Here is a 15,422-nt window from a genome sequence, read left to right as displayed (position 1 = left end):
ACAGCCTTCTGGTGGGCTCAGAAATTGAGTACAGCCTTCTGGTGGGCATAGCCTAATGTATAGAGCTGTTGCATCACTACGTTGTACACCTGAACTAATGTAACATTGTGTGTCAACTGTACTCAGTAAAAAATTAAAATAAAATAAAATAACTTTTTAACAAAGAAATTAAGTGTAGCCTTTGATGCCATAGTCATTTTCTAATTTGGAGAGGAGAAAGGAGAATTGTAGGCACTAAAACCATTTATATAGTCATTTCTGAGATTAGTAAGAAAAGTTCAACTTTCAAAGCTGTACCTCTAAAATAACTGAATTTTCAAAGGTTAAATTTCCATCTATGTCTAGATCATGGTAAAAAACACTCTAATAAATAAATCTAATAAAAAATATTTTAAAGCACAGCATGTTTTTCACCAAATGTGTATTGATTTAGAATCATTTGACTGTACAATTTTGAAATTTTGTGAAAACTTGATATTAATATTTAATACTTACATTATAATTTGGGACTATTAAAATCACACGTAGAATTCTTTGTGTTTAATCGTACTCTTTCTAAAATAAAAATGAAAAAATCTTACTAGTATAACATTAAAATTGAACTTTTTTATGCACAAAAGATAGGAAATGTTAACAAAATGTTTCTTAGGGAAATATGCTTTCTCATTGATCTAATTAGATATTGTGTCATTCTCTCTTTTTCCTATAAGTCCTGGTCTTACTGAGGACTGTGCCCTGTGGAATTTCCTGCTCAACCTCCTCTTTCACCAAAACAAAGGGAGGAGGTAGAAACTCCTTCTTTCTCATTGGATGAGAGCTAGGACAAAATTTAGCAAAGAATTAGACAAAGAGGAGCTGTAAGTGTAGGCCAGGACAGACTGGTAAGAAGGAAAATTCTCAAATGTCAGGTCCTAGGAAGCAGATGAAGAACGAATCTGCAGACTTACCCTCATAAGGTGGTAACTGGAAGATGGAGAGGCTTGGGGAGGCAGAATCTGGACGCACAGTACTGTGAAGAGGGAAATACTCTGCTTGAGTAAATTCAGGACTCAAAGGAGGAATGATAGCAAAAATGGAAACTGCAAGGCTATTCCAAGGTCTTATTTACCATGAACAAAACATCTCAGGTTTGGGGGGCTCTTGGGTGCCTCAGTCGGTTGGGCATCCAGCTCTTGATTTCAGCTCAGGTCATGATCTCAGGGTCGTGAGATCAATCGAGCCCTGTGTGGGGCTCCATGCTCAGCAGGGAGTCTGCTTGGGATTCTATCTCTCCCTCTTCCTCTCCCTTGCTCTCTCTCTCTAAAAAAAAAAAAAAAAAAAAGATTTTAAATGTCTTAGTTTTTAATGAATTATGTATGTATTATTTATTTCTATGATGATAATTATATTATTTTCTAAAAAGGCTAAATTACTCTGGATCTTTCATCTTTCTCCAGGACTTTGTAATCTAATACTTGATTACTCCTATCTGAACTTTCTCGAAGCTTTCTTTCTTTTCTGAGTTGTTCAGGATTTTAGTACAAATCACAATATCTATTAGAGTCTAGCTACAGCTGAGTGCATTAAGAGGAAAGCCTAATGGCCCTAACATTAACTCACTCTTATAAAAGATCTTTGTGTCACAGGCTGAGTTTTAAAATTAAACTACCTGCTGTTTTTGATCTACTTTTGGCCCTCCCTAACCCTGTATTCTCTCCAAGCTTCGAAGGATCATTTTATGAGAAGTAGTATGAATACACTTTATAGTAACCATATATAATAGATTAATGCTATTATCCTATTAGTTATTAGGAAGAAAAAAAATAAACTGATTGCCTGAGGACAGAAATATGTGGTAATCTTAGGCCTTCGTTTTGATGTTTGGCTTTGAGATCCACTCATCTCCCTAAGCAGTCCAGGCAATTCCCATGAAGTCAGGCCACAGGAAAAGTATTTGTGGAGTCCAGAACTCATTATTATTTCCCACCCTTCATTCTAGTAGTAGATAAAGTCCTGGCTACCATTCCTCTTTAGATATTGGTGAGTAGACAGGCATTTGAAATTAAATGGAAGTTTGGATGTAAAAGCCAATGACTCACGCTAACTAACTAAAAGGCACATGAGACAAAAGTAAACATGAAATGCTGGTGTGTTGATTTACAGTGAGGAAGACAACACCACACGCACAATAAATATCACGTTGGCCTGATCAAAGCATTTTTTTTTTCTAGTGGTCCAACCACACAGAAATCAAAAGGTGGTTTTGTGAGCACAGACTCAAAATGATAGGAAGTAGATAAATCAAATCTTTAATGCATCTTTTCCCAAAATGTGTTATGTGCTGTGAGACACTTAGATCTTTCAACAACAAAAGGTTCAGTAATCAAGTGAAGTTGAGAAACTCTAAATTAAACCAAGTAAAGCAGCTTTCATAACTTTACGTTTCCTTTGGTCTGCAGATGTGAATTATGAATCTACAAGGGTTCATATAGGCAAATTTTCTAGAATAAATTTGACTCTTGTTTTTATAAAATAATTATCAGTATCTCATGAAACAATATTACCCTGCAGATACAGTTTAGGATTCACTGACCAAAGTCCTTAGCCTGATATACAATCTTACCATAGGGATGGACTTGCCAATGAGCCTTGTGTTCTTGAAATATAAAAACTGAAACCCTGGCTCATTCTCCCTTTAAGGACTTACTTACCACAGAACTGAAACAATCAAAGTCCAGTATCTGAGTGTCTTTCCTTTTGTTTGTTTAGTTAGTACTGCCAATATGTACCTAAGTTATTTTCCTGTTTCTTTAATTTGATTTAATCCTACATTTAATTCTCACATTAAGGAGGTTACAGTGAAGGCTTGTTTGCCTACAAGTAATCCCATCCATTTCAGTTGATTCTCCGTACCTTTATTGTAAGTTATGTATTGATTTTAAATGTAACTCAAAATGACTCTATTTTCTTTATTTTCAATTTTTAGGGTCCAGCCACACTAAATGCTTATTAAAAATATGTAATCAGAAAATGATGTAACTGGCAGACAGAATAATGCCTGCACCCAAAAGTCTACATTCTAATCTCAAGAACCTGCTAATATATTATCTTATATACAAAAGGAACCTTGCAAATGTGACAAAGTTAAGGATCCTAAGATGGAGAGATTATTCTGGATAGGCCAATGTAATCACCAAGGTCCTTATAGGTGAAAGAGAGAGGCTGGAGAGCCAGAATTAGAGAAGTAAATGTGACAATGGAAGTGTAGGTCTTAGTGATGCAATTGCTAGCTAGAAAGAGGCCCTGAGCCGAGGAACATGGGCAGCTTACAGAAGCTGGAAAAGGCAAGGCAAGGGATTCTCCTCTGGAGCCTCTAGAAAGAATGAAGCCCTGCTGACACCTTGATTTTAAACCCATGAGACCCATTTCAGACTTCTGACCTTCAGAACTGTAAGATAATAAATTTGTGTTATTCTAAGCCACTAACTCTGTGGTCATTTGTTAAAGCAACAAGAGGAAAGGGTTAGAATAACCAAAATTTTAGAGACATCAGTCCCCTGTCCACCTGGTGTTTTGCCACCCATTTCCAACATATAATAACCCTCTGGGTTCAAACTTGGCTAATACTTGGAGCCATGATGTCCCTCAGTCCCTTAAAATCTATTTGGGGAGTGTGAATCTCACTTTACAATGCTATGGAAACTTAAATCTAAGAATCTCAAGAAATTTCAATAAGCGTTAAATAAATCACTGAATGTCTCAAAAAGAGATGAATTTAGTTAGAGAGCAAGAAGATGAAAGCTTTTAACTAAAGATGACAACTACTTGATAAATGTGAGTTTTTAGAGCCCCTAAAGTAGAATGAACTTAAGAAAACTGACCCATGCTAAATAAACTCACAAGAGACTTGACATAAGCTGCATTAATAAGAGTTCTCCAGAGAAACAGAATCAAGAGGATGTGTATCTAAACAGATTTATTTTAAGGAATTGGCTTATGTGATTATGGAAACAATCTGCAGAGTGGGTTGTCAGTCTGGAGACCCAGGGAAGAGCCAATATTGCAGTTCAAGTCCAAAGGCTGTGTGCTTGTAGAACTCCTTGCTTGGGGAAAGGTCAGTCTTTTGGTCTAGTGAGGACTTCATCTGATTAGATGAGGCCCACCCACATTATAAGGGCAATCCACTTCACTCAAAGTCCACCAATTTAAATGTAAATCTCATCCAAAACACCACTGTAGAAACATCCAGAACAATATTTGATCAAATATCTGGGCACCAAGGCCCAGCCAAGTTGACACATTAAAATAACCATCACATACACCAAAAACTCAATTCATTAATTTAGATTTGGGACCCTTCTGGGGTGCCTGGGTGGCTCAATGGGGTAAGTGTCCAACTCCCGATTTCGGCTCAGGTCATGATCTCAGGGTCATGAGATTGAGCCCCACATCAGACTCCATGCTAGGTGTGGTACCTGCTTAAGATTCTCTCTTTCCCTCTCTCTCTGCCCTTCCCCCTGTGCTCACTTGCTCATTGACTCTCTCTCTCTTTCTGTCTCTCTCAAATCAATCAATAAATAAATTTGGAACACTTTTTAGCAATTAAAGTATGTATGTCCACTAGCTAGAAAACCTTAGTGACAGAGCATCTAGTAGATTAAATTAATAAACCTTAAGCTACTTGATGAATATGAATCAGAACAAAGATAGTAGGACAGGTGTGTGGAACAATCACTATACTGATCAGATTCTACTAGGTGCCTGCCAATTTTACTACCCTTCAAAAAAGCCTCTGAGGTCTTACTTTTTGAAATTTTTCCTATCAATATATTTCTATTCTTTGTTACACTTGAGACTACAGAGATGGACCATCATCTAGAAGTCTAGGAGGTGTCCCTGTATTAGATGGCAACTAAGATCATTTTCCTTTGAGATTTTAAATATAACATATATGGAGAGAGAGAAAAAATAAGGAAAAGTCTTAGGACATAAGAAACAATGTTTTTCTAGAAGCGATGATGTAGGGAAAAAATGGAAATTTTGTTAGTTTGCAAGTATATAATATGTGCAGGTAGAGAAAGAAACAAAGCCAGAAGAACCAAGCTAACCAACCTGGAAAACTAATGGAGTGAGAGGCCTCCAGCCATTGAGAGTCATTTTGGAGTCCTGAGTATAAACCACCTACCAGTTCTCCCAAAATCTTATAACAAATCCCATTGGTTGAAGTAAACCATGACTGTCTCCTCTTTACCTTGTGGCCAAAAAGTCAAACACATCACCTAGGCTCTAGGAAAGCCAGATAAACTTTTACTATTCATCCAGAGAGTCCACCTCTCCGAATGACTAAAATGTTTCTATGCCCTAGAGATCCAGTGTCTAGATTCTAGATTCTTTGGACAGTGTTGGAGACTTAAAATCCCTCTGTAGGTTTTTGTCCCCCTCCCAACATACAAAATATATACCCAAACAGGGCAACCATTTGTCAGTTTAGAGCTCTGACTTGTCACTACTGTAAAATATAATTTAGTTGTTCATTTGTTTCCTGGAATGATTTGGGTTGCACTTTTGAACATTGTGGTAACACCAAGACTGAACCAGGAAGAAATAAAAATAAACCAATTTTTAGTAAGGAGATTGAATCAGTAATAAAAAATCTCCCAACAAAGAAAAGCCCAAGACCAGATGACTTCACTGTAAATTTTACTAAATATTTATTTGTTTGTTGTTTGTTTTTAAAGATTTTATTTATTTATCTATTTATTTATTTATCTGAGACAGAAAGCATGCAAGTGGGGGGAGGGGCACTGGGAGAGGGGGAGAATTTCAAGCAGACTCTGTACTGACCATGGAGCCTGACACAGGGCTCAATCTCATGACCCGACCTGAGCTGAAACCAAGATTTGGATGCTTAACCCACTGAGCCATCCAGGCACCCCAGTTTTACCAAATATTTAAAGAAGAATTAACACCAATTCTTCACATACTCTTCCAAAAAGTCAAACAGGAGGAAACACTCCCAAACTTATTTTATGAAATGTGTATTATCCTGATACCAAAAGCAGAAAAGAATGCTACTGGAAAAGAAACCTACAGGCAAATATCCCCAATGAATATAGATGCAAAAATTCTCAATAAAATACTAGCAAACTGAATTTGGCAGCACATTAAAAGGATCATTCATCATGATCAAGTGGGATTTATCCCTGGGATGCAAGATGGTTCAACATACACAAATCAATCAATGTGACACATCACATTAGTAGAATAAAAGAAAATAACCATATGACCATCTCAATAGATGCAGAAAAAGTATCTGACAAAAATCCAACATCCATTCATAATTAAAACTCTTAACATATTAGGTAACAAAGGAATATATCTCAACATAATAAAAGCCATATATGAGAAGCCCACAACTAACATTATACTCAGTGGTAAAAGACTGAAAGCTTTTCTTCTAAGATTAGTAACAAGACAAGGGTGCCCACTCTCCCCACTCATATTCAACAGAGTACTAGAAATCCTGGCTAGAGCAATTAGGCAAGAAAAATAAATAGAAGGTATCAGAATTGGAAAGGAAGAAGTAAAATTGTCTCTATTTGCATGTGACATGATTTTATGTATAGAAAACCTCAACAACAACAAAAAAATGGTAGATCTAGTCAATGAATTTATAAAGTTATAGAACACAAAATTAACATACAAAAATCAGTAACACTTCTATACACTAACAATGAATTTTCTGAAAAAGAAATTTAAAAATCTATCCCATTCACAACAGCATCAAAAGCAATAAAATATTTAGGAATAAATTTACATAAAAAGATCCAAGATCTCTACTCTGAAAATGGTAAAATGTTGACTTAAAAAAAAAAATCAAAAAAGGCACAGATAAATGGAAAGGTATCCTATATTCATGAATTGGAAGAATAAATATTGTTAAAATATCAATAATACCAAGAGCCATTTATAGATTTAATGAAATCTCTATCAAAATCCCAATGGCATTTTTGACAAAAACAAAACAAAAAAACCTTCTAAAATTTATACAGAACCATAAAAGACCCCCAAATAGCCAAAGAAATTCTGAAAAAGAAGAACAAAGCAGGAGGCACCACACTTCCAGATTTCAAGCTTTACTATAAAACTATAGTCATCAAAACAGTATAGTACTGGCAAATAAAAACATACAAATAGACCAATGGAACAGAATCAAGAAATCAGAAATAAACCCAAATATAAACAGTCAACTAATATTTGACAAGAGAGCCAGGAATACTCAATGAAGAAAAGACAGTCTTCTCAATAAATAGTGCTGGGATGTTTGAGTATTCACATGTAAAAGAATGCAACTGGACCCATATCTTCTGCCACTCACAAAAATTAACTCAAAATGGATTAAAGACTTAAATAAAACATCTGAAACCATAAAACTCCTAGAAAAAAACATAGGAACAAAGCTCCTTGACAGGGGCCTTGGTAATGCCTTTTTGGATATGACTAACTAAAGCACAAGCAACAAAAGAAAAAATAAACAAGTGGGACTACGTCAAACTAAAAAGTTTCTACACAGCAAAAGAGACCATCAACAGGGTGAAAAGACAGCCTACAGAATGGGAAAAAATATTTGCAAATCCTAAATCTGATAAGGCCATACCCATATATGAGATGGCTTAATATCTTAAAATCTTAATATCTAAAATATGTAAAGAATTCATACAACTCAAGAGCAAAAAAGCAACCCAGTTAAAAATGGGCAAAGACCTGAATAGACATTTCTCTAAAGAAGATATACAAAAAGACCAACAGATACGTGAAAAGATGCTCAACATCACCAGTCATCAGGGAAATGCAAATTAAAGCCACAGTGAGATATCACCACATGCCTGTTAGAATGGCCATCATCAAAAAGACAAGAGATCACAAATGTTGGCATGGATGTGCACTGTCGGTGAGAATATAAATTGATATAGCCACCATGGAAAATAGTAAGGAAGAACCTCAAGAAATTAAAGATAGAAATACCATATGATACAGCAATCCCACTTCTGGGAATACATGCAAAGGAAATGAAAACACTGCATCCCCCATGTTCATAGTAGCATTATTTACAATAGATAGGACATGGATATAATCTAAGTGTGCATTGATGAATAAATGGATAAAGAAGTTCTAGTCTGTATAGACAAACAATGAGGTGAAGAGAGTAAATCCTAAGAGTTTGCATCACAAGGAGAATTTTTTTTTCCTTTTTTCTTTCTTTTTTCTTTTTACTGTTTTATCTGTATGAGAAGATAGATGTCAGCTGAACCATACTGTGGTAATCATTTCATAATATGTGCATATCAAACCATCATGCTGTATGCTTTAAAGTTATCCAGTATTACAGGTCAATTATTTCTCAATAAAACTGGAAGAAAGGTTGTGGTACCATTTCATCTTGCTGAAACCTTGCCTTCATCATCTTGCTCTCTATACTACAGTATTACCACACTGGTATGGCCCTCTAAGCCCCAATCTCTTGATTATTCCTCAAGATGTATCAATTTTAAAAATGGCTGATCTCATCCACTACTGTTGGATTTTTTTTTTTTTTACTTTTACTCTCACAAGTTAACCTGATTTTCCAGTTCCCACATGACACACCTCATTTTCCCTTTTTTGTGCTGACTACAGCATCATGCTTATTCAGATCTATCAATGAAAACATTAAGAGCTTTCAGATTAATTATAGCGTAAATGTTAGGCGGGGACAGAATTATAATGTAAAAATCCAGGCTTAGTCAATCCGTTTTAGTGTATTCACATTCAAGGGAGGGACAAGGAATCCAAAAGCTGCGGTCAGGGAATTCTCCAACCTTCTTGAAAGTTCCTGGCTTTGCAACTCCGTGAGCGACAACAGAACCCAGCAAGCAAGATGAGGCCCGGATTGGTGGTCACTGAGGTGAAGCTGGTAGCTTAGGACCAGTGTCAAGTCACAGAGGATGTGGCAGGTGCTGTGGGCTCCGGTGGGGAGGAGGACTCCTGCCTGAGAAGAGAATGAGAGCCAAGTGGCAGAGTAAGACAATAGGGCAGCTCTGTCAAAAGACAGGCTCTCTGGTCCCAAGGCAGGGGCCCTCTGTCCCTGGTCCTGCCTGAGGGCTGGCTCCATAGGGTACGGGAGACTCTGAACTTCTAGGGGGTGTTTGTAACTAGAAAGAAAGTGTTGGTCTACAGATGAATCCTGTTCCTGGATGATGCCTGGGCAGAGAGTTCAGCTTGCCCCACTTTCTTGTCACAGGAAGCAAGCTGCCACAAAAATCCTTTAGAACAGTGATTTTTTTCTAATCGTTAGCAAAAGAACCTTTTTCAAGTGAAATTTTTTTTGTGGAATGTCAAAAATATAAAAATAGTTGAAAGCATATCAGCCCTGAACAGCCTAGAGCCCAAACCCAAGGCCTCCCCACTGAGCCCCACCCCCATGGCAGCCTCTGCAGTCCCTCCATGAAACTACTGGAATTGGGGGGACACAGTGTGAAAGTCATGGCTTCAGAACGCCAGGCAGTCTCTCTATGAAAGCCTGAAAGCATGGATTCGGGCAAATGTGAACAATAAAAACCATGCCTCATGCCAACAACCTAAAAAACCTATCAAAGTCGAATCAACTGGTCCCTGGGAAACCCTAAGTGTCAAAGGCATCCTTGAATCTTACCACATCAGCAGTATGCTGCTGGAAATACGCTTATTAAAAAGGCACGAAGAGGCCATGCAATGGAACAGAACATGTCATTTAGAGTCGTAAACCCTGAATTTGTGTCACAATTCTGCCACTTGCTAGCTGGGCGATCCTGAGTAAATGTCTTAAACTCTCTGAGCCCTGGGGCGCTTGGGTGGCTCAGTCAATTAAGCATCTGGCTCTTGATCTCAGTTCAGGACTCAGTCTCAGGGTTGTTGAGTTCAAGCCCCATGTTGGGCTCCATTCTGGGTGTGGAGCCTACTTAAAAACAAAAACAAAAAGAAAAAACCTCCCTGAGCCCTGACTCTTTCTCATCAGCAAAAGAAAGAGAATAGGTTTCTTACTTTAAATGGATATAAGGATCAAATGAAAAACTGCATTGAAGAGGTATATAAACTGTAAATCTCTGTATGCATGAAAGTTGTGATATTATAGAAATCTGCTCTCTGTTATGTCATTCATTCACTCTGCAAATTGTTTATTGAACAATACTCCAACCACTGTAAACCAATAAATTGAGCTAATTTGGATGTGACTTCTCTGTATCCCACTGAACAAGGCAACAGGAAAGAATAGCAACTTGCTCCCGGTGAGCAGTGATGGGATCCACACGGCCTGAGATAGCTCCTCCCTACTACCTGTCTGAGCTCCCTGACATGCTATTGCGGCTTTCTTGAGAGAGAATCTATTCCTCTCTGTCACTGCTATACTCACTGCCTTCCCCCCACAGCTGGGGCCCTGAGGTTCCCTGATTCCTGGCTCTATGCAGAAAATTCAGAGCCCGCTGACCTAGTCATTTCATGAGAGACAGGCTGCCAAAGCTAGATGGACTAACTTTCACCACCACCAAGGTTCTGGCCACATGCCCAACAGAACTTTCTACACTGATGGAAATGCTCCATATGTTCACTGTTCAGTAACTAGCCACCAGCCACAGATGGCTACTGACCTCTTGAAATGTGTATATCAAAGGAATTGATTTAAGTACTTTAAATAGCCACATGTCCCTAGTGGACAGTGTAGCTTCAGAAGAATGGAATGGAATAGAATGGAATGGGGGTCAAGCCCGATCTTTTCAATGAAATCTAGGAGCGCATGTAGTAATTGTACCCATATCATTTTGAAATATAGCAACATTGTTAAATCAATAAATAATGGTTTTATCATATGCACATGATCTGTCCTAATCCAATCTCCAATAGTGCTTCTAATTATTGAAAGTTGTGAGCAAAAGCCAATGTCACGCACAAAGACTGAATATGCATGTGAGGGATTTAGCACTGTGATCAAATAAAACTTAAAATTAGTCTGACACCTATTAATGATGTGCATAATAGTTACAGTAACGCAGTAATTAGTTATAAAGGGTAAGTCATTCTCATAAATTACTAAAATTAGCATAACTTCTACCCTGTTTATTCTCTGGAATTAACAAAATACACCAATATTCTTAGCTTTCCTGAATTCTTTGTCAATGCCTACCCCCAGCATCACTGAAAGACCAGAATCCTGACTCCAAAGCTATTGCTACATGTTGTTCTGTCTCAGTATTCTTTTTTTTTTTTTTTTTAAGATTTTATTTATTTATTTGACAGAGAGAGAGAAAGCACAAGTAGGTAGAGTGGCAGGCAGAGGGAGAGGGAGAAGCTGGCTCCTCGCTGAGCAGGGAGCCCGATGTAGGGCTCGATCCCAGGATCCCAGGATCACGACCTGAGCCGAAGGCAGCCGCTTAACCGACTGAGTCACCCAGGCGCCCCTCAGTATTCTTTCCCTAATACAACCCATAGTTGAGGTCTTTGGTGCCCCTGGTCATACTGTCAAGTTCTGCTCCTCTCTGTCCCACCCTTGAGATGTCGCTGAGCAGGGCAACTATACTGCTCCCCTCATGAAGTTCCTGCTCTGGAGGAGGCAAATTGTGGACAGACAGCTCTCCCTGATCACCATGCATCCAGGAAAAGGGAAGAGAGAAGAGAGGGGCAAGCAAGAAGGCCAGGAAGGAAGCTGGATGCTAGGCAAAGGCAGCCCGAGGGAATACTGAATATGGACTCAGGATGGCAGTTTGGAGGCAGAGGGAACCAGCATGGAGTAAAAGCGCCGTAGTCCGAAGGCCTGCACGCTTGCGCAACAGGATCGTGGTCCTGGGGCCACACCTGACCGGAGCCTCAGGGCACATGTACTGTGCTGAGTAGTCCTTGATAATACGCTTCTAGTGGCTCCAGATCCGACACAGCTTTCACGGTGAAGAACAAAAATAACTAACATTGTGGTCTTGATCTCCTGGGAGACCAGAGGAAGCAGAGGGGGCAGTAAGTACCGGAAGTAAGCAGAGAGGATAGGCCAGGGGAAGGCTCGAAAGCACAGGAAGAAAGTTCATGGTTCCTCTTGGCTGGGAACACTGCAGAAATCGGCCATATTTGCAGGAAATAGTCATTTCCATGGCAAGTGCTGCACCATAAATACCTCCACTTGAACCTGAGCAGGCCCTGCAGGCAGATTTCATGCTTTCCAGGTTAAGGAGGTCAGGGCTCGCAGGGTAACTAAATGTGCAGCTTCCTTACAAAATTTTCTACACAAGGGCTCCAGACACCATACAGCTCTCCTGCTCAAGCTGTTGTTTTCCTATGGTGGAAACTGCCAAGTTCTGGTTTCTTCTTCCAAGGTCCAAACAATGAAGAGGAAGAGTTGGGCAACGTTTGTACTAACCACAATCCTTTTCCCTTCGAGCACCCCCTCTATCTTCACAGTTTCAGTGTGACTCTGAAACAAAATACCAGTGACTGGAACAACAAACTTTATTCACTGACGGATCTGTATAAACGGCACTAAACGTTCCCACCTTTCTTCAGCCTCTCTCTCTCAGTCTGTCTGTCAGTCTGTCTCCCCCAACCACCTGCATGGCTACTAGACAATGCTTGACTTGGTATCTACTCCATTCACAGAGCCAGCTCAGCTAGAAACTAGCATTTCTTGGTCTCAAACTCATGGGGAGGGAGAATTACCTAGCTCAGCTCAAGTTAGAAATCCGCCTTAATTGAATCAACAGATACCAGAAGCTCAGGTACTTACAGAACTCAGGTGAGTGGTGGGGCCCCACGTAAGGGAGAGAGAGAGTGACAGTCCTCAAAGCAGAGAGATGTGAGCTGAACAAGCACTTAGAAACATGTTTACTGCAGTGCAGTCCTTTAATGGTGTCTGTATAATCTTTCTTTGACGTTGGAGAAGAGTAGTCATCACTGGAGGTGGGGAAAATGCTAAAATAGGGGCTAGGGTAGATTCTAGCTTCTGCATGGCTTTACCTAAGACTCAGTTACCTCCAACTAACTAAGACAAATAAAAGCTGTATACAAAGGAATTTGACTCTGCCTGATGACAGGTACACAGGAAGGTAGAGTCACAATCTCTTTTTGGTTAAGAGGTTCCTTTTAATTCCTCTGAAGCCAAGAGACTCCTTGGAAGGGAGATGCTACTGATATTAAAGTCCTTGAGCTAACAGATTATTGTGCATCCTTCCTTTCAAGGAATCTGAGAAAACCTGGTGGGAGAACGTGGCTCAGAAGGCAGTATGTGGGGCAACTGTTTTAGAAATTATATGGAGGGGGGATGAGCTTGTGATCTACCAGCAGATTTAATGTGAAAGGTTCCTGTCCTAGTGATCAAGTAACTCAAGTGTCCATTGCAATTGTATTATTAGTTGCCTTTATTAGTCTCCTGTAGAGAAAGTAAGGACCAAGAAGGTTAAGCTCACCTTTGGCAGCTGCTGATTGAAAGCAATTCTGAGCTGCATCTCTGATGGTGAACTCCTTATGACTAAGGAGAAGACACCAGTACAGAAATCGTTCTGTAGAAAGACTTCAAATAAAGAAAATCCTTATCTCCTAGGAAACCAATTCACTCCTCCTCATTCCCTGTTCAGAAAGATGGCCAGCTTTCCCTTTGCCCATCCCCAACCCCATAATCATTTCCTTCTTCAAAAGCTCACAGTCTAACAAAGCAAGAAGGCATTCTAGATGAGTATATGTATTTTTAAAGCTGAATTCTATCCAGCCAAGGTCCAACACCATTTCCAGATTCAGAATCCATTTGAAAAGATACTTGGGATATAGAAATACAGACAGCTGCCAAATAATCACTTAGATATGACAAGGAATACAGGCTGTGAATTGGAACACAGTTGGAACCTACCTATATAACCATTTTCCATAGGGTAGAATTTAACAAATGATATCTTTATTACAAGGGGTCTGGTTCCTCATATCTCTTGTAAGCAATTTCACAAATGCTATGGCCTTCAGGCACAGTGCCTTATAGAAGCTTTCATCTATTCAGTTGTTCAATGGGAGTTGAGCACCTATTATTAGCCAAACATTAGGCAGAGCACTGGGGGGGGGGGTGCGAGGGGAGGGAAAAAAAAGAATTAAGGAGTTCAAAGTGTAGCAGAGAAGACAGACACATAGATGAATATTGTAGCTACTAAATTAAAAAATGAGTTCAAAGCACAGGGCTGGTGCAAGAGGGTCAACTCTACTGGGGATAATCAAAAAACTTCACAGAGGAAGAAATCTTTCCATTGGGGTCTTTTTTTTTTTTTTTTAAGATTTTATTTGACAGAGAGAGACACAGCGAGAGAGGGAACACAAGCAGGGGGAGTGGGAGAGGGAGAAGCAGACTTCCAGCGGAGCAGGGAGCCCAACGTGGGGCTCGATCCCAGGACTCTGGGACCATGACCTGAGCCGAAGGCAGACGCTCAATGACTGAGCCACCCAGGCGCCCCTCCATTGGGGTCTTAAGAATAAATAGAAGTTTGTCAAGAAGACCACTGTGGGAAGACCACTTCCAGACCTGGGAAACAGCAAATGCAAAGGTATGAAACTGTAAAGTTCAGTCATGGAACTGCAAGTCAGTAATTCAGTAAGGACAGCACCGAGGAAGAAACAGGAGTGGAGAGAGATGAATGGAGAAGTAGGAAGACACCGATGTGGTTTGTCATGGCTGAGCAGTTTAGATTTTATCCTACCAGTGATGGAGAGTATACTGGATTACCTGTGGTCCTCAGAGCCATTCCGACTCCTTCTATGCTTTCTCCTGTATCACAGAAGTTGGAAGTCTGGGAAAACATTTCCCAGATCTCTTGTCAGTGGTATATCAATTTAAAGTTCACCAATTCAGTGTCCTCATAGGCTTTCAGAAGGTAGAAGGAAATCAAAGGCCACCATGACTCCTCCAATAGTGGTAGGCAAATGTGTGACTTCAAGAGACATTAGGTTGTTGTCAGTGTTCTGCTGTGTGTGAAGTACCCACTGTGGTGTTACAGGCAGCTATGAACATTCGCAGTTTTCTGAAGTTCTTTACCAGGGCAACAATAGCTGCTTCCTCTTCCCCAGAAAGTCTTCTACCACATTGTAGGCCTGCTGGCAAGCCACAGAGCCACTGATAACCTTCTCTGACCTACAGTCCTACAACTTTTCCAATATTTTATAAGCATCATTTAGCAATACTAAATCTATCCCTGCTCAAAATACTTCATGTGGTTTCTGTTTCCCTGATCCAAACCCTGACTGGGGCATTTTAGAAGATGACGCTTGGGGCTTTGTGAAGAAAGAACTGAATGGGGAGAGACTAGAGGCAGGGATATCAAGAGATGGATTATTTCAATAATACAAAGGAGAGCTGATGCTCAAAACTAAGAAAATAAGAGAAATAGAGGAGGACAACAACTTTAAAAATATTT

The 15,422-nt window shown here is 39.6% G+C and overlaps 1 long non-coding RNA gene across 1 annotated transcript; it reads right to left on the bottom strand.

The window, feature by feature from the left end:
* Positions 1-494: 494 nt before the first annotated feature.
* Positions 495-1,131, bottom strand: LOC118025477. Its single transcript, XR_004683326.1, has 3 exons — positions 1,109-1,131; positions 948-1,009; positions 495-555 (listed from the first exon to the last, which is right to left on the bottom strand). It is a non-coding gene; the product is annotated as an uncharacterized LOC118025477 (long non-coding RNA).
* Between the last annotated feature and the right edge of the window lie 14,291 nt (positions 1,132-15,422).

The sequence above is a fragment of the Mirounga leonina genome, unplaced genomic scaffold (assembly GCF_011800145.1).
Source record: "Mirounga leonina isolate KUSES-001 unplaced genomic scaffold, KU_Mleo_1.0 Mir_201, whole genome shotgun sequence".
NCBI lineage: Eukaryota > Metazoa > Chordata > Mammalia > Carnivora > Phocidae > Mirounga > Mirounga leonina.
The sequence above is the reverse complement of the archived record's forward strand: the minus strand, read 5'-3'. Positions and strand labels throughout refer to the sequence as shown.